This window comes from Hippopotamus amphibius, chromosome 3 (genome assembly GCF_030028045.1).
Source record: "Hippopotamus amphibius kiboko isolate mHipAmp2 chromosome 3, mHipAmp2.hap2, whole genome shotgun sequence".
Taxonomy (NCBI): Eukaryota; Metazoa; Chordata; class Mammalia; order Artiodactyla; family Hippopotamidae; genus Hippopotamus; species Hippopotamus amphibius.
Genome location: NC_080188.1, coordinates 127,710,338 through 127,735,607, shown reverse-complemented (window position 1 = coordinate 127,735,607; position 25,270 = coordinate 127,710,338). Strand labels below are relative to the sequence as shown.

The window sequence follows — 25,270 nt, the reverse complement described above, 5'->3', positions numbered from 1 at the left end:
TAGGGTTGGGGGAGGGTTTCAACCCGCAGGACCTGCTCAGAGATGGCCATCATCTGAGGGGCTCTGGTAGGGAACTGGATGGTCCTGGGGATGGAGGAGAACTGGCTGTATCCAGAAACAGCGCTTAGGGGACCATGGGACGTATGCCGTGGAGAACGGAATTAGTGCTTCATATAGTGGGGCTACTTCATTTGATGTGTCAGCCCTCCGTCCTGAGGCAGATAGAGACAGAACTATTAACTGCATGGAAGCAGGCCTAGTGGGCGACTAAGTGGCCTTTTTGGTCCCCGTTTTATTGACCACTGACCATGCCTCAAGCACTTTAAATGTATTTTAAAAACCTAAAAAACCTTCATGGTAGATTTTACAGAGAGGGAAACTGAAGCCTAGATGGTTGTCCAGAGTTGTCCAGAAGCCACCAACAGGTACGTGGTGGTGCAGAGACTAGGGGCCGTGTGCACCGGCTCTTCCTGTCTCCGCTGTGGCCGTGCCCAGTTGCTGAGCACCTGCTATGTGCTGGGCTCTAGAGCTCCTCCGGGCTGTTATTAGTGGTGAGGAGATGGACAGCAAACATGTAACTATTATGTCAGGCGGTGGTCAGTGCTGGGCACAATTAGGCTCAGAGGTCAGAGAATGTCAAGGGTGCTAGAGAGGCTGGTCAGCAGAGGCTCTCTGACAGGCAGGCAGAAGGGACAACAGGCACACCCTCCCCAAGGCAGAAGTGTTTCCAGCCTGGTCAAGGGGCAGCACGGAGACCAGGGCAGCCAGGCAGAGGCAGCGAGGGGCCTGTGGGGGAAAATGAGGCCAGAGAGGCAGGTTGGTCCCATAGGGCCTTGCAGACCAGGATTAGGAATCTGGATTTTACTCTGAGTGACAGAGGAAGACATTGATGAGTTTTAAGTCAGTAAAGGACAATCAAACTTATGTTTCGAAAGCATTGCTCTGGCTGTTGGTAGAAAACAGATTGTGGGTTTGGGGGAAAAAGAGGCAACAGAGCCACTCGGGAGGCTACTGGAGTTGGCCTCATGAGCGGTGATGGTGATTTAGCCCAGGGTGGGAGACAGAGGTGGTAAGAAGTGGCCAGATTCTTTCTATATCTTGAAGGGAGAACTAGCTGACAGGACTTGCTGATTGGGTGGATGTGGGTTTTAAGAGAGAAAGGAGCCAAGGATAACTCCAAAGGTTTTGGCTGGAGCAACTGGAAGAACAGAGTTCCCATTACTAAGATGGGAAAGATTGCGGGAAGGGGAGGGTGGGGCGGGGAATTAAGAGTTCAGATTTGAGGTCTGTGACACATCCAAGTTGGGGAGTAGGCAGAGGATATGCAAGTCTGGAATTCTAGAGAGAGCTCTGGATTTGAGATGTAAATTGGGGCATCTTTTAGGTGGCATTTAGAGCCATGTGTGGGGATGAGAGGACCTGAGTGAGAGGTGAGGGTGGAGAGGGCCTGAGCAAGGAGACTGAAGGGCAGGCCTGGAGGGAAGTTAGGAGAGGGTAGGACCTGGGAGGCCTGGGCAGAGGGTGTTTCAGATGCTTCTGAGAGGCTGGTAAAATGAAGCCTGAGGAGAAAAGCACACTGGACTTGGCAACGTGGAGGTCACTGGAGGCGAGCAGTTCCCACGGAGTAATGGGGATGGGACTGGGCCTGGACTCAGAGGAAGGGCAGTAGAAGTGGAAACGGGGAGCATGCCAATCCTTTCAAGGACCTTTTACTGTAAAGGGGGCAGAGAAATGAGTGGCAGCTAGAGAGGATGTGGGGTCAAGGAACAGTGTGTATTTGTTGTTCTGTTTCGTCTTTTGTTTAGATAGAGTGATAGCACAACCTAGCGACCTGGTGAAGAGAGTGATCCGACAGGGAGGGGCACTGAGGTGGCGGGAGGCAGAGGAGGCAGCGGTCTGAGCGAAGTCTTTGTGAAGGTGAGAAGGTCCAGGACTAGTACACAAGGAAGAGTGTGGCCTTAGATGGGAGCATCCACTGTGACAGGAAGGAAGGCAGAGGATACGGGAGCTGATGCAGGTAGGAGGACATGATCGGGGATGGGAACATTCGAGAATCGGATATTTACCGACAGCCTGGTGCACTGGGAGGCATCTGATGTTTACTGAGCGCTGACCCATGACATCTGCTGAACTTCACGTTATCTAGTCGACTGCTCAGAACAATCTCATTAGGTGCGTAGTATCCACTTTCACGGATAAGGAAACCGAGGCTGAGAGGAAAAGTGCCCGGCTTCACCAGTGAGCACCAGGGCCCAGTTCCCACTGTGTTACCCTGCACCTGCACTCCCACCCACACCTGCGCTCCAGGTGTTTAGGGTGGCATCGAAGACATAAGACCTACCCATGTGGAAAGCTAAAAAACAATGTACTACAAGTGCTACCTTGGGGTAAGTAGGAAGGTATAGACACGGCGTTCTCAGGAAGGAGAGACAGCACGTGCTAAAGGGCCCTGAGCCCAGGACTGCCACGTCCTGCTGCACTGGTATGTCCCCTGCCTTACCTCATCACACCAGGCCCTCAGCTCACCAGGCCCCTGCTTCCCAGACCTTTCCACTGCGGGGTGAATGCACACCCCTCACCCCGGGCCACTCTGAATATTCTTAGTAGTCGTGTGTTTTATCTTTGGCCAGTTTTGCATTCTCCTCCATGATATGTCTGGAGTAGCTGCTGTAATGTAAAAATGGCTGAACTTACTTACCAAGTAAAACAAACCACAGGAAGATGCGTTCATGTGTGGCCTATGGCTGGTTTCATATACCGTGACACACCCACTACCACCCAGCTGAGGCTGAGCAGCACTGCAGAAAGCACCAAACAAGTGTGTATTGGGAGGAAATGGGAGGTCAGTGGCCCTTGAAGGATGAGTAAGAGTCAGCAGACAGAGAAAAACATTCTAGACTGAGGGACTGGGCTGAGTAAAGGCTGTGAGGAGAGGTGGGTGAGTGCCCAGGGGAGACGCGTGCAGACCACAGGACTTGCTCTATGAAAATCAGTGCGACCCAAAGCTAGCATTTCGGTGTTTGCTATGTATCTAGCACTGTCCTAAGTGCCTTTTATCCTCACAGCAATCCGAGAAATGATTATAAACATTTTATAAAGCAATTTAAACAGGAAATTCAGGCACAGAGAGGTTAAGTACTTGCCCCAGATCACACAGCATGTGAATGTGGGGAATAAATAGGATTTGATCCCAGAGTCCCGCTCCAGAGCCTGCACTCATATCACATGGTATAACACTAGTGATGTGACTGGGACAAACACAGGTTCTTGAATTTGAGGCAAAGGAGTTTGGACTCATCGATGGTGATGAGAGTGCCTGAAGGTTTTTGAGCAGGAGAGAGTCAGGATAAAAATAATCATTCTGGAGAGTCTGTCTGACCAGGTATGAACGACTAGCCAGGGAAGAAACCTCAGGCAAGAGGGCCAAAGCGGAAGCTATAAAATATTCAAAACGTGGGTGCTGAGACCCAGATTAGCAGACAATGCAAAGGACAAAGAGCTATAAGAGAGGATGCAGAGGAAGTTGGCAAGACTTGCGTTTGGGAAGGGAAGGCTGGGGAGGAGTCGTCAAATGTGACTCAGGTTTTGAGCTTGGATGCTGGTGAGAGAATGCTGGTGCCATGGGCAGAAAAAAATGGAAACTGGGAGGGGAAGATAGGCTTGACTTCATGCATGTTTAGTCTGAGATGATGACAGCACATCCAAATGGAAACATCTAGTAGGCCATGGAAACCCACAGGTCAAGTCCAGCAGCAAGGTCAGAGAAAGAGTGTGGAATCCAGGGGTCAGAGGGAAATCACCTGCCTGGAACTGACATTAGAGCCCATGAGCATGGATGAGTTCTCTGAGAGAGGAAAGGGAGACAGGGAGAGGATGCAAAGATAGGACCAAAGATGGTACTTGGGAAAATTCTCTCTGGAAGAAGGTGGAAGAAGACCAGCCAAGAAGAGGGGAGAGCATGACAGTGGCAGGAGAGTCAACGTAGTGTCCAGGAGGTTCCTGAGAACTTCACAAGTGGTAGTAGCTGGTGTGATGGTGCCAAGATGTCAAGGAAGATCTTGTTGGGAGGAGATGGAAAGCTACAGGATGGCTCTCCCTAATTCGGTCCCCACACTTCCTGTTTCCCTCTGTCCCTGTTTTGTAGTTCTTGCTGGCATTCCCAGCTGTCGTAGTAACTATCATGCCACACCCATCAATGAGGGGCACACTGATTCATTCTTTATTGACTCAGGTGTGGCAAGAGTTACCCACCCTCAAACTCAAACTCACTACTAGCATGAGGGCTTAAGGCGCTAATTTACCAAGAAACTTGTGTAAACAAGGAAAGGAAGACATTTCTGAACTGGTCTAGACGTAGATGCAAGCCACAGTAGTGCCAGCTTGAGCGAATTTGGGTTAACACCACCTCTAGGACTTAGGGGATCCTCAACATGATTGCTAGTTTTCTCGGCAGGTAGGTCTCCAGCTCACCCACCTGAGTCCTAGACTAGAAAACCACAACTTTGTGCCAGTCATGGCATGGGCAAATCAGAACTCTGGTCCCTAAGCTCCGAGAGCTTACTGTGGTGGGAGAGAGAGGCAGAGGAAAGACATATAAGAGAATTTTAAACACTGCCACAAGACAGGTGTAAACTGCACTCTGGGAACTCAGACTTCCTGAAAACAGCCCTTTAGCTCAGCATTTAAGGATGAGTAGGGGCTTCCACCAGGTGGACAAGATCCTGGGTAAATTCTCCAGCCCCACTTCGGTCCTTTGTCTCCTGAAGGAAGACACATTTCCTGCCTCCTTCACCTCACCAAGAGGTTCCGATGGCTCCCAGTCCTGTGAGTCCCACCCTGACTGCATGCTGTTCTCTCCGTGCAGCTTCCCCTAAGAAGAGCTAAGGACTCCTCCTCTGCATCCGGTGGTAACCTGGTTATATTTTATTAGAGCATATCAAATTGCTACAACATTTCATTGTCTCCACTGCTGGAGAGTATTTTATCCTGTCACCAGTGTAACTAGCACAGGGATTGCTACATCATAAGCACTCAAAGCTGAAAGAATCATCCCACTTCACTCACACCTACTGTTTGACCTGTTGGTCCTGTCCAACCTGTGAGAATCATTTAGGTATCAGTTGTGAAGGCCAGTTCTAAACTCCACTGAAATTTGATCTCCATCTAAGTCACTTGGGGCTATGTGGCCTTGACGACAGGAGCCATCTTTTCCTAGAGACTTCTCGTCAAGGAGGGCATCAAGGCTGTCACCCTCAGAAGCAGGATCCTGTTCAATTCTTGTTTTGTTCAAAGCCTGTGCCCCCACTGGGCCAGCCCTCTGAGCAGTCATCTGAGGTCCCCTCACACGAGCGTGGAAACAATCACCCTATCTAGAGTGTGGAGGAGAATCCAGCCAACTTTTTTTTTTGTCTCTATATCATTTATTTCTGATCTGATCTTTATTATTTCTTTCAGTCTAATTTTATTTTTTAAATTTATTTATTTATTTATTTTTGGCTGTGTTGGGTCTTTGTTGCTATGGGCCGGCTTTCTCTAGTTGTCACTAGCGGGGGCTACTCTTTTGTTGCAGTGTTTGGGCTTCTCATTGCCGTGGCTTCTCTTATTGCAAAGCACAGGCTCTAGGTGTGTGGGCTTCAGTAGTTGTGGCTTGCGGGGCTGTAGAGCGCAGGCTCAGTAGTTGTGATGCATGGGTTTAGTTGCTCCACGGCATGTGGGATCTTCCTGGACCAGGGCTTGAACCCACGTCCCCTGTATTGGCAGGCGGATTCTGAACCACTGCGCCACCAGGGAAGTCCAGCCAACTTTTCTACATGCTGTCAAGAGCACAGCTACCCAGGATCCTACATCACCTCCCATAATACTGGGATGTAAACTGGTACAAGCACAAAGACACCAATTTGGCATTATTTATCAAAATTACAAATGCACATATCCCTTTCAGTTCATATGTAGAAATGTATCCTACAGAGACAAGATACTCTAGTATGTATAAAATAACATTATAGCACTGTCTGTAACAGCAAAGATTATAAACAGCCTAAGCGTCTCTCAATAAGGCAACCAGAAGGTAAGTGGTAGTAAGTGATGGATACCATACTGTGAAAAAGTTTGAGGAAGCTCTTTGTGCATTGGTTCAGAGTGGGATGATCTCTGAAATATACAGCTAAGTGGGAAAAAAGAGGATTTACAGGACAGTGTGCACACTGTGCTGCAATGTGGGTTAAAATGTGCGTGTATTCCAAATCTTCCTGGTTCTTCAGAGTTCTCGCCAGATGGCTCCTCACTAAAGTACTTTACATTGAGATCACCATCCCTGTTCATAAAACAATCGTATTGTTACTTGAGTATCTTCCAAAATTACATGTAAGATTTCTTTGGGTATAAAATTTGTCTCATACACAAGTTTGTCTTCCTCAGGCCCCCTGATAGCCTATCTTCCCTATAGTTGGTATTCACTTTTTAAAACATTGTCAGATAAATGAGTCGCATAATGAATCACTGTAAAAAAAAAAATGTGTGTGTATTCACTTGTCTCACGCACACACTGTCTCTGAAAGGACACCCAAGAACTTGATACCGTCAGTTGCCTTTGAGAGGAAGGTGACTTGGTGGCTTGGAAATAGGAATGAGGGGAAATTTTTCACTGAATAAGACTTTCGAACCTTGAACTATGTAACTATATTAACTATTTAATCAATCAATAAGGAAAAATGTCTCACCATATCCATATTGATGTATTTATTTAACAAGTATTAAAAATAATAAAGGGACTTCCCTGGTGGCACAGCAGTTAGGAGTCCGCCTGCCAATGCAGGAGACACAGGTTCGAGCCCTGGTCCAGGAAGATCCCACATACTACAGAGCAACAAAGCCCATGCGCCACAACTACTGAGCTCGTGAGCTGCAACTACTGAGCCCGTGTGCCTAGAAACGGTGCTCTGCAACAAGAGAAGCCACTGCAATGAGAAGCCCATGTACTGCAACGAAGAGTAAGCCCACTTGTAGCAACAAAGACCCAATGCAGCCAAAAACAAACAAACAAACAAATAAATAAAACTTCTTAAAATAATAATAAACAAATAATAGAAAAAACTCCACTAGGGTAAAAGGGTTATGCATCATGCACTGTGATGGCTCTGTGCATCTCTCTGCACTCACGATGCTGCACTCTTTTTACTATATTCCACTGGGAGGAAAAGGTCTTCTACATGCCTGTATGGTGGGGTCCTGGCAGTGGGAAGGTCCAGGGCTCACTCCCCCTAGAAGGCCCGTCTCCTCTTTTACTAGACCTCTGCCAGGAACCTGGCACTGCCCTACACTGGGACAAGAGTCAACTTGTCATGGGGACAGGTTTCACAAGAGTGCAAACATGGTGAGTCCAGTATAAGTCCAACCAGTTCATTCACTTATTCATTTAACAAATCCAGATGGGGCATCTGTTAGCGTGAGTAGTATGTGGAATATATGGCTTGGGTCCCAAGCGTTAAAGAGTTTCCAGTCCACCCTTAAATACATGAAAAGATGTGCAACTTCACTGCAAATAAGATTGGCAAAAGCTAAAACATTTGGATAGTATACTCTATTGACAAGGCTTGGGGAAAACACAAGGGAGCACAAAATGGCACAGCCTCTATGAAGGGGAATTTGATGGCGCTGAGAAGATGACAGCATTTACCTTTGACCCAGCAATGCCACTTCCAGGAATTCACCTGAAGATTCACTTCCACAAACATAAAACAACAGATGCATAAGCGTATTCACCATGGCATTATTTGTAAAAGCAGAATATTGGAAACACCCTAAATTCTTGTCCACAGATTAAATAAATCCACCCAATGGAATAGTGTGTAGCTATTTTTATAAATGAGGAAAATTTCCATTAGGTGATATGGAGTGATTACCAGGACATATTGTTAAATACGTAGTATACTACCTTTGCGTAAAAAGAAGGGGAAATAAGATATGTATTTGAAAAAAGAAACACTGGAAGAGTAAACCAGAAACAACTAAAACGCTTACTATTGGGGGTAGGTAAGAATGGAGTGGATGAGATAGGATGGAAATGAAATTTCTCTAAGTATATTTTCTTATATAGTTTCAGCTCTTGAACCACATAAACATTTTACATTTTCAAAAATATATCGAGAGATGGGACCTCCCTAGTGGTCCAGTGGTTAAGAATCCTCCTTCCAATGCAGGGATACAGGTTCAGACCTTGGTCAGGGAACTAAGATCCCACATGCCTTGGGGCAACTAAGCCGGTGTGCCACAACTACGGAGCCCAAGTGCCCTGGAGCCAGCATGCCACAACTAGAGAGAAACCAGCATGCCGCAGCAACAAAGAGTCCGCGGGCCACAATGAAGACCCGATGCATCCACATAAATAAATAAACAAATAAATAAACAAATAAGTAATTTGAAAAATATATATTGAGATTTTCAAAAATCCTAAAATTGAATATAAATGGTAACAAATGAATCCAACTGTAGGTCATATTAATAATATAATCTCACAGAAAAAGAATATAAGGGTTCAAGTAAATTTTGAACACAGTTCATGGACTTCATAAGAACAAAAGAACCACACACACACACACACACACCAATCTTGAACTTTACTTAGTAGGTTTGTTGTTGATAATGGTATTGGTGTACTAATTCTAAGACTGTTTTGCTGTTTTCGTATTAAAATATAAAAAAAGAATAAATATATAGATGTTGGGAACCAGAGATTGCACTGTGAAAAAAGGGAGATAAAGTATGGAATGGGGGGTGGAATTCCCTGGTGGACCAGTGGTTAGGACTCTGTGCTTCAACTTCAGGGGGCACAGGTTCCACCCCTGCTCGGGGAACTAAGATCCCACAAGCCGCGCAGAGGGGCCAAAAAAAAAAAGGAATATGGGCAGGTGAGGAAGAGTCCTGAAGTGTTGGATTTGAATTGGAGGTATCAGTATGTTGATTTTTAAAAATTAACTTTATTGAAGTATCATTTATCTACAACAAAACTACAGATCTTATTTTATTTATTTATTTTGGCCACACCACCAAAATAATAGTTATACACCAGTGTAACCACCAACCCAATTAAGATATAGAACATTTCCATCAACCCAGAAAGTTCCCTCACTCTCCTTTGCACCCAATCTCTCCCTCCTCCCCATCCTAGGCAATTTGATTCCTATAATCAAAGACTTGTTTTGCCTGTTCTAGAACTCATACAAATGCCACCATTCAGCACACCTGGCTTATTTCACTCAATGCAGTGTCAATGAGATCCACCCATGTTGTATATCCAGCACTTCACTCATCTTTGTTGCTAATATTCCATTGCATGAAGATACTAAAATGTAGTTATCCATTTCATCAGTTGATGAACATTTGGGTTATTTCTAGTTTGGGACTCTAATGAATGAAGCTGTTACAAATATTTAGGTACAAGCCTTTGTGTAGGCATTTATTTTCATTTCTCTTGGGTAGATGCCAGGGAGTCAAATTGCTGGGAGGGGTAACATAATATACATTTAATTTTACTACTTAATCTGCTAATCTGTTTTCCAAAGTGATTCTACCTTATTAATATTATTATTTAAGATCTTTTTATTGAGGACTGACAACTGTGTCATCATCAAAGTGGGTCTACCTTTTTACATTCCCATCAGCAATGTATGAAAGTTTTTGTTGCCCAATATCTTACCAACACTTGTTATTGTTAGTATTTTGAATTTTAACCATTCTAATGAGTGTAAAGTGGGTATGTCATTGTGGTTTTAATTTGCATTTTCCTAATGTTGAGCATCTTTCATGGGTTTATTTGCCATTTGTATATTTCCTTTGGTGAAGTGTCTTTTCAAATATTTTGCCTATTTTAAAATCAGGTTATTTGGCTTTTCTTAAAAATTATTATTATTAATTAATTAATTACTTTATTTATATATTTATTTTTTGGCTGCGTTGGGTCTTCATTGCTGCCCATAGGCTTTCTCTAGTTGTGGGGAGCTGGGGCTCCTCTTCGCTGTGATGTGTGGGCTTCTCATTGCGGTAGCTTCTCTTATTGCAGAGCACAGGCTCTAGGTGTGTGGGCTTCAGCAGTTGTGGTGCAAGGGCCTAGTTGCTCCACGGCATGTGGGATCTTCCTGGACCAGGGCTTGCATCCACGTCCCCTGCATTGGTAGGCAGATTCTTAACCACTATGCCACCAGGGAAGTCCTGGCTTCTTACTATTGAGTGGTAAAAGTTGTTCATATATTCTGGATACACGACTTTTGCTAAATATATATATTCTGAATATCTTCTCCCAGTCTGCAGATTGCCTTTTCATTTTCTTTTTTATTTTTCATTTTCTTAATAGCGCCTTTTTTTTTTTTTTTTTTTTTTGGCACACGGGCTTAGTTGCTCCGCGGCATGTGGGATCTTCCTGGAGCTGGGATCGAACCCGTGACCTCTGCATTGGCAGGCGGATTCTTAACCACTGCGCCACCTAGGAAGCCCAATAGCGCCTTTTGAAGAACCAAAGTTTTTTTGTTTTGTTTTGTTTTGTGTTTATTTTTTATTTATTGGCTGCATTGGGTCTTTGTTGCTGCTCGCGGGCTTCCTGTAGTTGCAGAGAGCAGGGGCTACTCTTCATTGCAGTGTGCGGGCTTCTTATTGCGGTGGCTTCACTTGTTGCAGAGCACTGGCTCTAGGTGCACGGGCTTCAGCAGTTGCGGCACATGGGCTCAACAGTTGTGGCTTGCAGGCTCTAGAGCGCAGTCTCAGTAGTTGTGGCACATGGGCTTAGTTGCTCTGCGCATGTGGGATCTTCCTGCGCCAGGGCTTGAACCCGTGTCCCCTGCATTGGCAGGCAGATTCTTAAACACTGCACCACCAGAAAAGCCCAGAACCAAAGTTTTTAACTTGATGTAGTTTGATTTATCAATTTTTTCTTTTATGGTTAGTGCTTTTTATATCCTAAGAAATATTTACCTACCCGAATGTAATAAATATTTTCTCCTATGTTTTTTTCTAGATGTTTTATTGTTTTAGTTTTTTACTGTAGGTCTATTTTGAATTAATTTTCACTCTTGTCCCTGATAATTGGTAATTTGTATTTTCCTTCTTTTCTTTTTTTTTGTTAATCAGTCTTACTAGGGGTTTATCAATTTATTAATATTTTCAAAGAACCAACTTTTAGCTTTGCTAACTTTCTCTGTTCTTTGTATATTTTCTATTTCATTAATTTCTGCTCTTCACTATTTCTTTCTTTCTTTGGGTTTAACTTGTTCTTTTCCTAGTCTACTTTATTCTTTTTTGAGATAGTATTCACATAACATAAAATCCACCATATAAAAGTGTACAATTCAGGGGGTTGGGGTGGGATGAATTGGGAGATTAGGATTGCCATATATACATTACTAATAAGAAAAAAATTATCAAATTGCACACTTTAAATATATGTAGTTTATTGTATGTCACTTATATCTCAATAAAAGTCCTTAAAAAAAGTGTACAATCCAATGGTTTTTAGTATATCACTACGTTGTACAATAATTGCTGCTATCTGATTCCAGAGCATTTCCATTACTCTGTTAGCTCAGTCTCAGCTCCCCCTGCTTTCTGTCTCTATGGATTTGCCTGTTCTGAATATTTCATGTAAACAGAACCATACAATATGTGGCCTTTTGTATCTGGCTTCTTTCACTTAGCATAAGGTTTTTAAGAATCATACACGTTGTAACATAGAACTACTCATTACTTGTTATGCTGAGCAGTATTCCATTGTGTGGATATGTCATATTTTGTTCATCCATTCATCAGGTGGTGGACATTTGAGTTGTCTCTACTCTTTGGCTATGTGGCTAATGTTGCTGTGGACACCCAAGTACAAGCTTTTATATGAACATAGTTGGGTATATATTTAGGAGCAGAATTGATGGGTCATATGGTCATTCTATTTAACTTTTTGAGAAACCACCAACCTTTTTCTGGCTTCTTAAGGTAGAAACGTAGAATACTAATTTTAAACCTTTCTCTTCTTTGCTGATATAGGCATTTAAAGTTATACATTTTCCTCTAAGTACTTCTTTAGCTGCACTTCACAAATTTTGATATGCTGTGCTTTCATTATAGTTCAGCTTGAAATACTTTCTAATTTCATTTGTTTTCTTCTTTGACTCATCAGTTATACAGAAATACATTCTTTAATTTCTAAACATCTGTGGATTTTCTAGATATTTATTTTTTCTAATTTAATTCCACTGTGATTAGAGAGCATATTCTACGAGATTTTAATCTTTTGAAATTTATTGAGATTTATCTTATGGCCCAGGGTATAATCTAGCTTAGTGAATATCCCATGTGTACTTGAAAAAAAAAAAGTGCATTCTGCAATCGTGGGTGGAGTTTCTTTAATGTCAATTAGATCAAGTTGGTGGATTGTATTGTTCAGATTTTTTGAATCCAATTGCTTTATTGCCTAGATGTTCTATTAATTATCAGTAGAGGAGTTTCCAAATCTCTGACTGTAATTGTGCATTTGTCTGTTTTCTCCCTTTAGCTCTGTCAGTTTTTACTTCATTTTTTGTAGCTCTGCTATTGGGTGCACATACATTTAGGATGATATCTTCCTGTTCAATGGACCCTTTTTTAAAAAATTTTTATTTATTTATTATTTTGGGGGGGTACACCAAGTTCAATCATCTGTTTTTATACACATATCCCTGTATTCCCTCCCTCCCTCGACTCCCCCCCCACCCTCCCTCGAGTCCCCCCCACCCTCCCCGTCCCAGTCCTCTAAGGCATCTTCCATCCTCGAGTTGGACTCCCTTTGTTATACAACAACTTCCCACTGGCTATCTATTTTACAGTTGGTAGTATATATATGTCTGTGCTACTCTCTCGCTTCGTCTCAGCTTCCCCTTCACCCCCTGCCCCCCCCAAACCTTGAGTTCTCCAGTCCATTCTCTGCATCTGCGTCCTTAATTGACCCTTTTTTGATTATCAAATGTCTTTTTCTCTGCTAATTCTCCTTGTGCTGACATTTACTTTGTCTGATATTAATACAGGCATACCAGCTTTCTCTGTGCATAGTACATCTTTTTCATCCTTTTACATTCTGTGTCTGTATATTAAAATTATATCTCTTTTAGATATATACAGGCTGAACAGCACAGGTTTGAGCTGCAGGGTCCATTTATACATGGATTGTTTTCAATAAATATGTACTACAGTACTCAACTGTAAAGTTATACTCAAATTTTCCACTGCAGGAAGGGTTGGTGCCCCTAACCCCTACATTGTTCAAGAGTCAGCTATAGTTGGGGTTTGACTTTTTATTCTGACCAGGTCTGTCTTTTATTGGAGCATTTATATTTAATGGAATTATTACTTTTTTATTTATTTATTAGCTGCATTGGGTCTTCGTTGCTGCACACGGGCTTTCTGTAGTTGTGGAGCATGGGCTCTAGACGTGCAGGCTTCAGTAGTTGCAGCACATGGGTTCAATAGTTGCAGCTTATGGGCTTAGTTGCTCTGCAGCATGTGGGATCTTCCTGGAGCTGGGATCAAACCTGTGTCCCCTGCACTGGCAGGTAGATTCTTATCCACTGCGCCACCTAGGAAGTCCCAATGGAATACAGTTGAGTTTAAGTCTGTGTTAATGTGCAAGGGCTGCCACAATAAAGTACCATGAACTAGGCGGCTTAAACAACAGAAATTTATTTACTCACAGTTCTGGAAGCAAGAAGTCTGAGATTATGGTGTTGGCAGGGTTGCTTCCTTCTGAACGCTGTCAGGAAAAATCTATTCCAGCCCTCAGTCTTTGGCTTGTAGATAACCATCTTTTCCCTGTGTCTTCACATCCTTTTCTCTCTGTACATGTCTGTGTCAATTTCCTCTTCTTGTTGACCAGTCATATTGGATTAGGGTCTACACCAATGACCTCATTTTAACATAATACTTCTATAAAGTCTCTATCTCCAAAAATATTTTTTTAAAAAAGACAAAAAAAAAGAAGATTCTGTCTCCAAATACAGTCACATTCTGAGGTGCAGGTTTTCAATATATGAGTTGGTGCATGACACAATTCAACCCATAACAGTCTACCATCTTGATATTTGTTTTCTATTTGCCCCACATGTTCTTCTGTTCCTCAGTTGCTTTCCTGACTTCTTTTGAGAAATTGAATATATTTATATTAATATCATATATAATTAATATAATAGTATTAACTATTAATATAGATACAATTGTTACATAATTCAATATTAAATATAATTAATATTATACTTGATTTCCTCTTTGCACTTTAGCTATACCTTTTAATTTTTATTTATTTTATCTGTTAATGTAGTATTTATTTCAGTTGAATATTGTGCAAGCAGATTCTTAATAATTAATGAGGAGGGGTTAGGAGTTTCTTTTACAGTTAACACATTAAGAATACAACACTTATGAAAATTTTGCTTGGGATCCGTAACTTAACTCTGTGTAAAAAATGGGCTTTTTCACTTTGAGTGTGATCTTGAGTGTGTGTCATTCCCTACAGAAGGATGATAAATTGTCCCTCACATTTCTTGCTTTCAGGTACAGTTGAGGGTTCATTGCTAAGCATTTATTTGACACAACACTTGGAAGATTTTTAATGATTGCCCTAGAAATTATAATATGCATCACTAATTTTTAAAATAAATTTATTTATGTATTTATTTATTGGCTCCATTGGGTCTTCATTGCTGCGCTCAGGCTTTCTCTAGTTGTGGTGAGTGGGGGCTACTCTTTGTTGCAGTACATGGGTTTCTCATTGCAGTGGCTTCTCTTGTTGCAGAGCATGAGCTCATTAGTTGTGACTCACAGGCTCTAGAGCGCAGGCTCAGTAGTTGTGGCACACGGGCTTAGTTGCTCTGCAGCATATGGGATCTTCCTGGACTAGGGCTCAAACCCATGTCCCCTGCATTGGCAGGTGGATTCTTAACCACTGAGCCACCAGGGAAATCCCTGCATCACTAATTTATCGCAGTGTAATTGAACTTCACAAAAGAAGAAACTATAATTTTATTTACTCTCCCATTCTTTGTACTATTATCATATATTTTATTCCTACATATATCATAAACTGCATCTTGCTTTTTCGTTTTAAAAAGAGTTTTATTGAGATATAATTGACATACAGTAAACTGAATATCAAACTGCATCTTACAATTATATTACTTTTGCTGTACATAGTCATTTGTCTTTTATGGAAATTAAGAGAAGAAAAAATCCATTCTTTTATAACTACCCAGAATTATCAATTCTGTGGCTCTTCATTCCTTCCTGTAGATCCAAGTTTGCAAATTTCCTGTCAGCCTGAATAACTTCATTTAGCATTTCTCATAGTGCAAGTCTGTTGGCAATAAATTCTCTTCCCTGACATTTTTCTGAAAGTCTTTATTTCTCTTTCATTTTGAAGGATATTTTCATTGGCTATAGAATTCTAGACTGACACTCTCTCTTTGTCTGCAATTTAAAGATGTGATTCCATGGTCTTCTATCCTCCTTTCCCTCCCATCACTGTACCCCTATACATAATGTGTCTCGGTGGTTCAGTATCAACACCAATGACATCTCATATTAAATGACTGAAACAATGCAACTGAGAGGCCATGTCCCATATGTGGTATTCTTGCAAAAAGGTTTAACCTGAATCAAATTGTGAGGAAACAGTCAAAGAAATTCAAATTAGGAAATATTTTACCAGAAAACTAGCTTGGATTCTACAAAAATGTCAATGTCATGAAAAATGAAAAGGCAAGAGGAATAATCTAGATTTTAGGGCTATTTGGAGAAATGTAATTATGGCCTAATTAGTCTAGATAATGATACTGCATTGTGAAATTTCTTGGTTGCTATGGAAAATAGTTTGGCAGTTCTTCATAAAGTTAAACATAGACTTACCATATGACCCAGCAATTCCACTTCCAGGTATATACCTGAAAGAACTGAAAGCAAGGACTCAAAACAGATGCTTGTAGACCCGTGCTCATAGCACCATGATTCACAATAGTCAAAAGGTGGAAACGACCCAAGTGTCCACCAACAGATGAATGGATAAAGAAAATGTCATATATACATACAACAGAATATTATTCAACCTTTAAAAGGGATGAAATTCTGATAATGCTACAACGTGGGTGAACCTTGAAGACATTATGCTAAGTGAAACAAGCCAGACACAAAAGGACAAATATTGCATGATTCTACTTACATGAACTACCCAGAATAGGCAATTCATAGAGACACAGGGTAGAATAGAGGATACCAAGGGAGGATGGCATATTTACTGGATACAGTTTCTCCTAAGAATGATGAAAAAGTTCTGAAAGTGGATAGTGGTGATGGCTGCACAGCACTGTGAATGTACTTAATGCCACAACTGCATACTTAAAATGCTTAAAGTAGTAAATTTCATGTTATGTATATTTTACCACAATTTTTAAAAAAGGATATTTTTGTTAAGAAAATGCCCTTATTTTTAGGAGATATGGGCCAAAATATTTAGGGGTGAAGTGTCTTAATGCCTGCAACTTATTTTTAGTGGATCTAGGAAAAAAAGAGAGAGGAAAGAGAAAGAAATGTGGCAACAGGTTAACAACCAGTGAATCTACATACGTTTTTATTGTACTATTCTTTCAACTTTTCTGTAAGTCTGAAAATGTTCAAAATAAAAAGAAGGTGCTTAATAAGTATTTACATATATATATTTTTTTAATATTTCTCTTTTTTTTGCAAAATTTATTTATTTATTTAGCTGGCTGCACCAGGGCTTACTTGCGGCATGCGGGATCTAGTTCCCCGACCAGGGATCGAACCTGGGCCCCCTCATTGGGAGCGTGGAGTCTTACCCACTGGACCACCAGGGAAGTCCCATCAATAAATATTTTAAAATGAATAAATGAACGTGAGAGAGGACCCTTCCAGACAGAGAGAACAGCAAGAGCAAAGGTTAAGAGGAGGAAAACATATTTTCAAGAAACAGTGAGTAATCTCTTTGATTCGAGTCAAAGGTGCATACTAGGACATTCTGGGAGATAAAGCCAGAAAGTAGGTAGGCTGTGTGCCAAATTGGGGAAGGCCCTGAACAAAAGAACAGAGAGTCTGTACTGTACTTGGCAAGCAACAGGGAGCACCACGGGAGGCAATAAACACGGGAGTAAAATGTGAAGTGATGCCATTCTTCTGAACGATTAATCTAGTCACGACGCTCAGGACAGACCAAAGGGCATCACGGCTAGAAGGCCATATAGTAGTCTAGGCATGGGAGCAGGGACTTGGGCTAGGTGGAAGAAGCAGGAATAAAAGGCAACTGTTTTGTGAAAGACCTTCAGAATTTGATAACTGATTAAACGTAGAAAGTGAGGGTTATCACCCTGAGGTTTACACCTGGGTGTAGGACAATAGAGGAAATGGGGAAGTCAGCAGGAGAGGCTAGTTTGCAGCCCAAGGCTCAAAGAGATGAACTAAAAGAAAAAGGAGTAGGTTTAGTTTTATCCCTGCCTTCCTGTCAAGTGGATCCTTCACAGGCCCCCAGGCTGTCAGTGTCCAACCAGAAACAGAATTCTCCATTAGACCAGCCTCAACTGGCCCCACAACCCATCCCTAGGACCAGCAGGCCCTTAGAGCTGATTGGTACCCTGAGTCTTTCTCTGATAGTGTCTCTTCAACCTGGTTCCTTTCCATTTAACCTACACATAGTTCTGTCTTCTTGCCCTAACCTTGTCTCTTTTCAGAGTCCTTTTTCCTTTGTAAGAGGAAAAGAATCTGCCCAAGAGCACCAGTCCTGCAGCATGCAGACCAAGATAGGTACTCCTAAGCAGCTCAGGTGTGGGTGGGCCAGGGATGGAGGGACAGAGGGAAGAGATGACAGAGCAGAGCTGAGGGGAGGGGGAGGCTGCAGCAGGACAGTGGGTGGGGCAGCAGGGACCACCTGCAGCACATCTGGCTCCAGAGAGAGCCTATAGGCCTTGCTCCAGCCAGCCCCACCCACCATACAGGCACCCAGCAGTCCTGGGGTGGGGGGGACCTCTGCTTACCAGCCTAGTCATCCCACTGACCCTCAAATAATTCCATTTGTTGCCCCCAAACCACTCACTCTATCCCTATGGCACTCAGCCCCCTCTCCCAGTTTCCCACTACTATATAGAAAATAAAAGCTTGAGGTCGGGAGGAATGAGGACATTCTGATGAGGCAAAGCCCAGCCTCGCACAGGAACACGTGGGACACAGAGACAATTGGACTGTGGACAGGGCTGGAGGAGGCATCTGGCTGAGCCACCAGTGAGGGTGGAAACTGCGGAGAAAGTCAGAGGCCTTGGAGTCAGTCCGCCAAAACAAGAGATGAGCTGTGCAGCAGAGCACGGCCTGCGGAGACAGGTGGCTGCTGTCCTGGGCACACATGCCCAGCCCCACGCCTTCTCAGGCACGTGAAGGTCAATAATGTGGGGTGCATATAATCAGCTCCTTCTCCCCACCCCAGCCTCCAGAGGCAGCCTCCTTCACCCAACCTGTTGCCCACCGCCACAATTATGTCCTGCCTGAGTTAGGCCAGCAGGAGGGACCCTTCTTTAGCCTGGGCTTGCCCTGTGTGCCCCTTTCCTACCACACCTGCCTCTCCACCTTTACCTCCAAGGTTCACTGAGCTGCCACCAATGGTGCCAGAGGGGTAGGGTGTGGCATCACTGCCCAGACTAGGGAATCCCACTGGGCAGATTTTGCCAACTTGCATCCCCACCCATTTGGAAAATCTGTATTCTTGGTTCTCAAGCCCAGATACAGAATCCCCTAAAATGTCCCAGCTCTCCAGGGCAGCTTCCTGGGAACGAGCAAGCCTGGCAGAGTAAGGGGGAGGAGTACCAGCTCTGGTGCGACCTGCTGCCACAGGAACAAGTCAGCGACCAGAGAGGGTGTGTGAGTGCGGCTCTGGTCAAATGTGTCCAATGACAGAGAATCTGGGCTGGAAAACTGAGGACAATGGGCAGGGAATTCTGGCTGAAATGGGAAGGTAGGAGAGTCCCGGTCTCACTGCAGGTTAGCCTGGGACCATGGCCTTACCGGGAGGCAGGTGGCACATTTCAGTGACAGCCAAGGCAGTGGAAAGATCACTGGTCTCAGTGCCACCACTGGCTCTTTGACATAAACCAAAGAACTCATATCCCTCAGATGGGAAAGTGAAAGTCATCTGTTGTAAATTGCAGGGGACCATCATGCCCCTGAGTTAGGCTGATGTAGGCCTCCACGGCAGGCCCTGAGCTGGACCAGGTTCTGCAGTAATTAAGGCTTCCCAGGGCACTTCGCTACACAGGAATCCTGACACACCCAGCAGGCACTTACCTGCAGCCAGTGAAGTAGGAGCAAACTGGAGGCAGGACGGAGAGGGAGCACAGGACTCCAGGGTGGGAGCACAGGCTGCCAGGAAGCTGGTATAACAGCTCACTTTGGGGCACATCTCCAGGAAAAGGACCATTTGTGGCCTCCAGAAGTTCTGCACCATCCCACGTCTAGGGACAAAATAGACAGTCAATTGTGCCCCATCCCTTCCTTGGTTGTACCCACTTAACCTCTCCCTAGCTTCCTTGTTCTGAGGATGACTGCACCCTCTATGAGCAACAGAGGACCCCAGGGGACGTCTAAATGGGACTTGGGAGGGTTTGCCCTGTCCTCAAGCCACTGTCCCTTCAATCTTCTCTGCTCTGCCTTCCTCAAGGAGCAGCTCCATCCCAGCTCCTAAGGAAGCTCTCCACTCCCCAGGGCATTGGACGGCTGCTCTGAGGGGTCTGCTTCAGCGCTAGCTCCTGGCACAAGGGCAGCCCTAGGCAGGCCTGTGGAAGGACAGGGCCTAGAAGTCAGCCTGAAGCCGGTGCTGCTGAGCCAGCTTCATTCCTCTGCAGCAGCTGTAGGCCTTGGCAATCTCTAGGTGTGGTGCACACAGTGTCCCACTCCCAGGTGGCGCACAGCTGGGAGAGATGTCTCTGGAATAGAGCGGGCCATAGAAAAAGAAGAGCCAAGCACAGACGCAAATGCCACAAGAGCCAAAGAGTGTCCGTTGCTGGTCCTCAAGATTGTGTCATGATCCTGTGCTGTACTTTTCCCCCTTCAGCTCCGTTCCAGGGAGGGAGACTTACAAACCCTCCCACCCATTTGCAAGACCCTGTTCACTCTGCTCCTAGTTGGCTGGTCCTGCACTAAACATGCCAACAATATGGCCCTTGCCCCATAATCACCTGCCTCTTCATATTCTTGCCCTGGAAGAGTGGCTGTAAGAAGCATGTGAGCCTATTAAAAGGGCCTCAGGGTGACAAAGCGACCACATCTCTCTTCCTCTCTGTAGGAAACTCATAGCCCCTGTTCATTCACTAACATTTACTGTGTGCCATCTATGTGCCAAGCTGGGAATAAAACACTGACCAAAACCCAGTCCCTGCCTTCTAAGAGCTCAGCATCCACAGACACTCCTCCCCCATGTCTCAGGGCTGTGGGGAGGGTGCCCAGGATATCTTTTCCCTACTTCTTAGCATATCCACATTCTCCACATCCCTCACAGTCCAGCACAAATGCTGTCTGCTCCTTGGCTCTCATCATATAGCCACTTCGCAGTGGTGTCTCCTGCCTCTGAATGTTCACAGCACAGTAACCTGAACTTCTCTCGAAACACATTATATTTATATGTGTTTTGTATGCATAGTTGATCTTCTCTACTAGACTCTATGTTTCTTGAGGGCAAATATCAGCCTATACTTCTTTGTATCTTTTGGAGTCCCCTCCACAGTACCATATATACAACAGGTGCTCAAAAAATACTCATGGAATATGGCTTCCACATAAAAATGCCTGTTGGATGAGTGAAGGCTTGTTTGTGAAGCTATTGGGAGTTCTCAGATTTAAAAATAATACATTTTCATCACTAACTGAAAACTCCATATTAGAATTTTCTGATTAATACAAAGCTTGAACTCAATGTAACACAGGATTCTTATATATCCCTTATAACTGTGTGTACAACCAATCTTAGGTAAACAGTGTATTATGTAAATATTATCATTCAGTAGTCAGCTGTATCTGCATTATAACATGTAAGTGCTCAATTCTCTGTGTATCTTATCCAAGGGAAAGTGTCTTCTGCACTATGTGGTGTCCAGTTTTGCACTCTTCCGAGATGCTGTGTGGTAATGATATTACCCAGACTACAGCTGAAGGGAAGAGATACCCCAGCCATGAGCATCCAGCCTTGGGCAAGAAGACTCAGGTTTCCCCATCAAAATCAGCCTATAAAACCATTCTGCTTAGGAGGACAGATTTTCCCAGCAATAGAAGAAGTGGGGACTTCCCTGGTGGTCCAGCAGGTTAAGACTCCACGCTCCCAATGCAGGGGGCTGAACTGGTTGGGGAAGTAGATCCCAGTATTCATGCCACAACTAAGAGTCCACATGCCACAACTAAGACACGGTGCGGCCTAAATAAACAGATAAATAAATATATATATTTTTTAAAATGGAGGAAGTGACTCCAAAAATTAAGAAAGGGTCTCACAGTGGCTAAGGAATGTTTTTGAAAGTATCGCAACTGATGTCTGGGACTTGGGATAGCGTTTATGATGGGCAGGCTAAAAACTTCCTCCCATTTTAACCATCAAAAGACTGAGGTGTTTCCATCATTACCTCCAGTTTCCCAAATGAGGAAACTGAGGCTCAAGAGATGTAATCACTCTGCCAAAGTCACGTACCCAAGTGTCTCTGACTCTAGATCCTGAGCTGAGAGTCTTCCTCAAACCATCCAGGTCCCTTTTTTTGCTTCTGGCACTTGGTGTGCAGTGAGGGGCAAGGATCCCATATCCGCTAGAAGAGACCTTAGGGGTCATCTCCTTTAACCTCCGTAATTTACAGAGAGGAAGCTTGGGCTCGGAGAAATAAAGGGACTTGTTCCTCAGGTCACACAGAGCCAGGGGCTGCTCTGCAATGGAGCCACGATGTACACAAGAGTACCAGACCAAGCTCCATTTCACAGAGAGGGAACTGCAGCCCGGAGCGCCGAGCCCCGGGTCCCAAATCCATCAGAGGCAGAGCCTGATCCAACGCCGGGCGCGCGCTCCTTATCCTGCCTGGCACTACCTGCACCTTCACCTGGGGCGCCATTAACTCACCGGCCCGCGCCCCGGGAGTACCTGTCGGCGGCGCGCGGGCCCTCGGCCGGGGATGACAAAGCGCTGACGTGGAACAAGCGGGGCCGCGCAGGCCGGAGACGGACAGGCCTCGCCAACCCGGGCCTCCCCGGGCCCCTCCGCCTCAGAACGCTAAGGCCCCAGGAGGGCGCGGACGCCCGGACGCCACCGAGGAGAATTCGGCAGCGCTGGCCCCGGCCCGGGAGGCAGGGCCGCCTGGCCTCCTCTCCTCAGACTCCTACTTTGCCCCCTCAACAGTCTGTAGACCCGGTCCTGGCGCCAGGGCACCTGACGGGGAGCAACGACTTGACTCTCCGCAGCATCCAGCCGCCAGAACCCTGGGGGGCGAGGTTCCCCTGGAAACGAAAAGAGGCTCTTTGCGCCTGCGCGGACGCGCTAGGCACGCTGGGAAATGTGGTCTCCGGGCTGTTAACCGGCGGCCAGCGGAACGGACGCAAGATGGCGCCTCAGCGCCGCGGTCCATTCAGAGCCGCCGAGCTCCCCGGCCGCCCTGGGCCCTTTCTGGGCGCTGCCGGCGAAGGAGAGGCCGCGGAGGCCTGAAAGGTAGTTTCTCTTGAGGGGACGCCCTGGCTCTTGACTCGTCCCAGGCCGGGCCTAGCCGGGCCCGACGGAAGGAGAACGTTGCGGAGGTGGGAGCCGGCCCAGGAGGGACCGGCTGCCCGAGGGATGCGAGCTCCTCGTCGCACAAGTCATCCAGTCGGGGCTGGGGGACCACTCCAGCTCCTAAGAGGCTCCTATATCAGGTGGGAGTTAAATTGGGACTCCGTCAGCAGGGCTTGCCCCGACCCATCCCTCCGGCTTTCCTGCCCAATCTGTTGACTGCCCCAGAACCACCTTCTCCATTCGTAAGTGAGGCCTCTGGACTGAGGTCTAGCAACCTAGGATCTTATTCAGGCTCTGTCGGACCCAGTTACTTCTTTGGGTCTCAGTTTACTTATTTCTAAAACGGCGGTGATTGTAATGGCTCCCCTTTCTCCTCTGAGAGTGTTGCAAGGTTTGTATGAGATGATTGATGTGCAGGTTGGACAGTCCTTTAAGAACGTGAACAGGCATTCCCATTCGCTGTAAATAAGTGCAGCTTCTTGCAAGGAAATTAGGCAGTGCCTTTCAAAATTAAAAATGCAGAATGAATTTGCTTCAGCAATTCTAGAAATATGTCCTACAGAATTAGTGGCCATGTGTGCATGAGAAAGTATGTACAAGGGTACTTAAGTATTACTTGAAATGGGAAAAAAAATATGTATATATATATCTCCATCAGTAGATGCCCACTTAAATCATGATGGATTCCATTAAAGAGAATATGTATGCTTATTTTAAAAATTAGGCAGAGCTTTCTGTACTGATGTACAACTCTCTGTGACATGAGAAAATTTTTCAAAGTGCAGAATAGTATGTTAATATTGCTTTAATTTATATTTTAAAAAGAATACACATGTATTTGATGACTTAAGCGTGGAGTGTCTCTGGAGGGACTTAGAAGAAGCTGGTAACAATGTTTGCCAGTGAGAGACTGGAGGACAAGATAGGAAGGAGACACTCTTTTCACTTTGTATCTTTTTTTTACACTGTATTTTTTGCCTCTTCAGCAATTTGTGTGAGCTTTGTCTATACATATAGTTTGTTGTTGTTGTTGTTGTTGTTGTTGCTTTTTGGCCACACTGTGCTTTGCAGGACCTCAGCTCCCCAACCAGGGATTGAAGCCAGGCCACCTCAGTGCCCATAATCCTAACCACTAGGCCACCAGGGAACTCCCAGTACCCATCTGGTTCTTAATCGTTTGTCTGCATTTTTGGTGCAGATAATTTCCCCTCCAATTTTTGTTTCTCCACATGCTGAATTCTTACTTCTCAGAGCTCTCCATAGATTCTAGTGGGCCCCACAGCTCTTAAGTTCATGATTGGATCCTGTCTTCCCAGCTGCACAGACTTCAGGGCCTGGCCTTGGCTTCCCTCCTGACGTTGTCACCCCCACTTTCCCCCAGCCCCAGCCCAGGACTTCTGAAAGGGCAATCTGGGTGAGACTCATGGTTGGCCGTAGATGGCAGGCAGCCATGTTCAGTAGGGTGGACCGGCCAGGTGGGTCAAGAATTAGATCTAGCTTCTCTGTACCCCACCTTGTGACCCTGGGCCTGCTACCCACAGGCAGGTACAAATGACTCCCCTTCTAGAGACCACGTTGAGGCTGAATTCTGTCAATGTATAGATGACGTGTATTGTTAAAATATCAAAGCAGGAGAGGGGCCTAGGGGTTTCCTGGTTTAATCCTTTTGTTTTACAGAAAGAAACAGAGACTTAAGATGAAGTAACGTGTGATAAAGCTGGGGCCAGAACCCAAGTCTCCTGCTCCTCCGTCCACTAGGGTTAGAGCAGTACTGGGGGTCCCACAGGGTGTGGGTAAGAGATTCATTCCTAAAACTGGGCATGAGCTCTCAATCAGCAAGAACACTTGCTGCCAGCTCCTACCTCCGAGGCCTGCTTTGAGGGAGTTGCACCTACCCACTCCCCACCCCCAACCAAACTAGAATGTTATAGGGCAGAGAATATAATCTTGGGAAGATGCGAGAGAGGTGGCAAAGATGGACCCACTTACTCTTCTTGAACACTGTAACTGAGCAGAAGAAGCCCCTAGGCAGAGGGGAGGGCCCATCAAGCGTCCTTCTTCCCTGGCAGCGATGGGCTGGCTTGGAAAATCAGGCTCTCTTGCATCGTAGCAAGAAGATTCTTGGGATCCAAAGTGTGCTCAAGAACTAGCATCAAGTGTCCAAAGGAGCCTTAGCTTCTGGGACGGGCTTGGTCCTGTCCAGATAGGCATTGGCAGCTTCCGTTTCCTCATGGGTAACTCCCTTCTGCTTCCCCAGCAGAGCCAAGCACCTGCTACCCAGTGTAGACTTGTTCCCCTGCTGACCTGCCTGAGGGGGAGCCCTGCCCTGGGAGATGAGGGAGATAGCACTGGCCTCCCCTCTTCTCTTCCCCATTCTTCCTCTCACCCCACCCCAAACACACCACTCCCCAAACAGGCCTGTCACGAGATACCTGGGAACTATGAGGAGACTGGAAGGGGTAAGAAGAGGCTGAACTCCTT

The 25,270-nt window shown here is 45.1% G+C and overlaps 1 protein-coding gene across 5 annotated transcripts in view; it reads right to left on the bottom strand.

Moving 5' to 3' along the window:
* RAD9A (RAD9 checkpoint clamp component A) overlaps positions 1–24,976 on the bottom strand; it is a 63,296-nt gene extending 38,320 nt beyond the window's left edge. For 3 of the 5 annotated variants that reach the window (XM_057729507.1, XM_057729512.1, XM_057729513.1), the window contains exons 1-2: positions 22,169–22,518; positions 19,342–19,508 (exon numbers count right to left, since the gene is read on the bottom strand). The gene's annotated coding sequence lies outside the window, so the exon portion shown is untranslated. Of the gene's footprint in view, positions 1–19,341; positions 19,509–22,147; positions 22,519–24,778 lie in introns of those variants that run through there. The other 2 variants (XM_057729511.1, XM_057729508.1) reach the window with 2 other exon arrangements.
* Between the last annotated feature and the right edge of the window lie 294 nt (positions 24,977–25,270).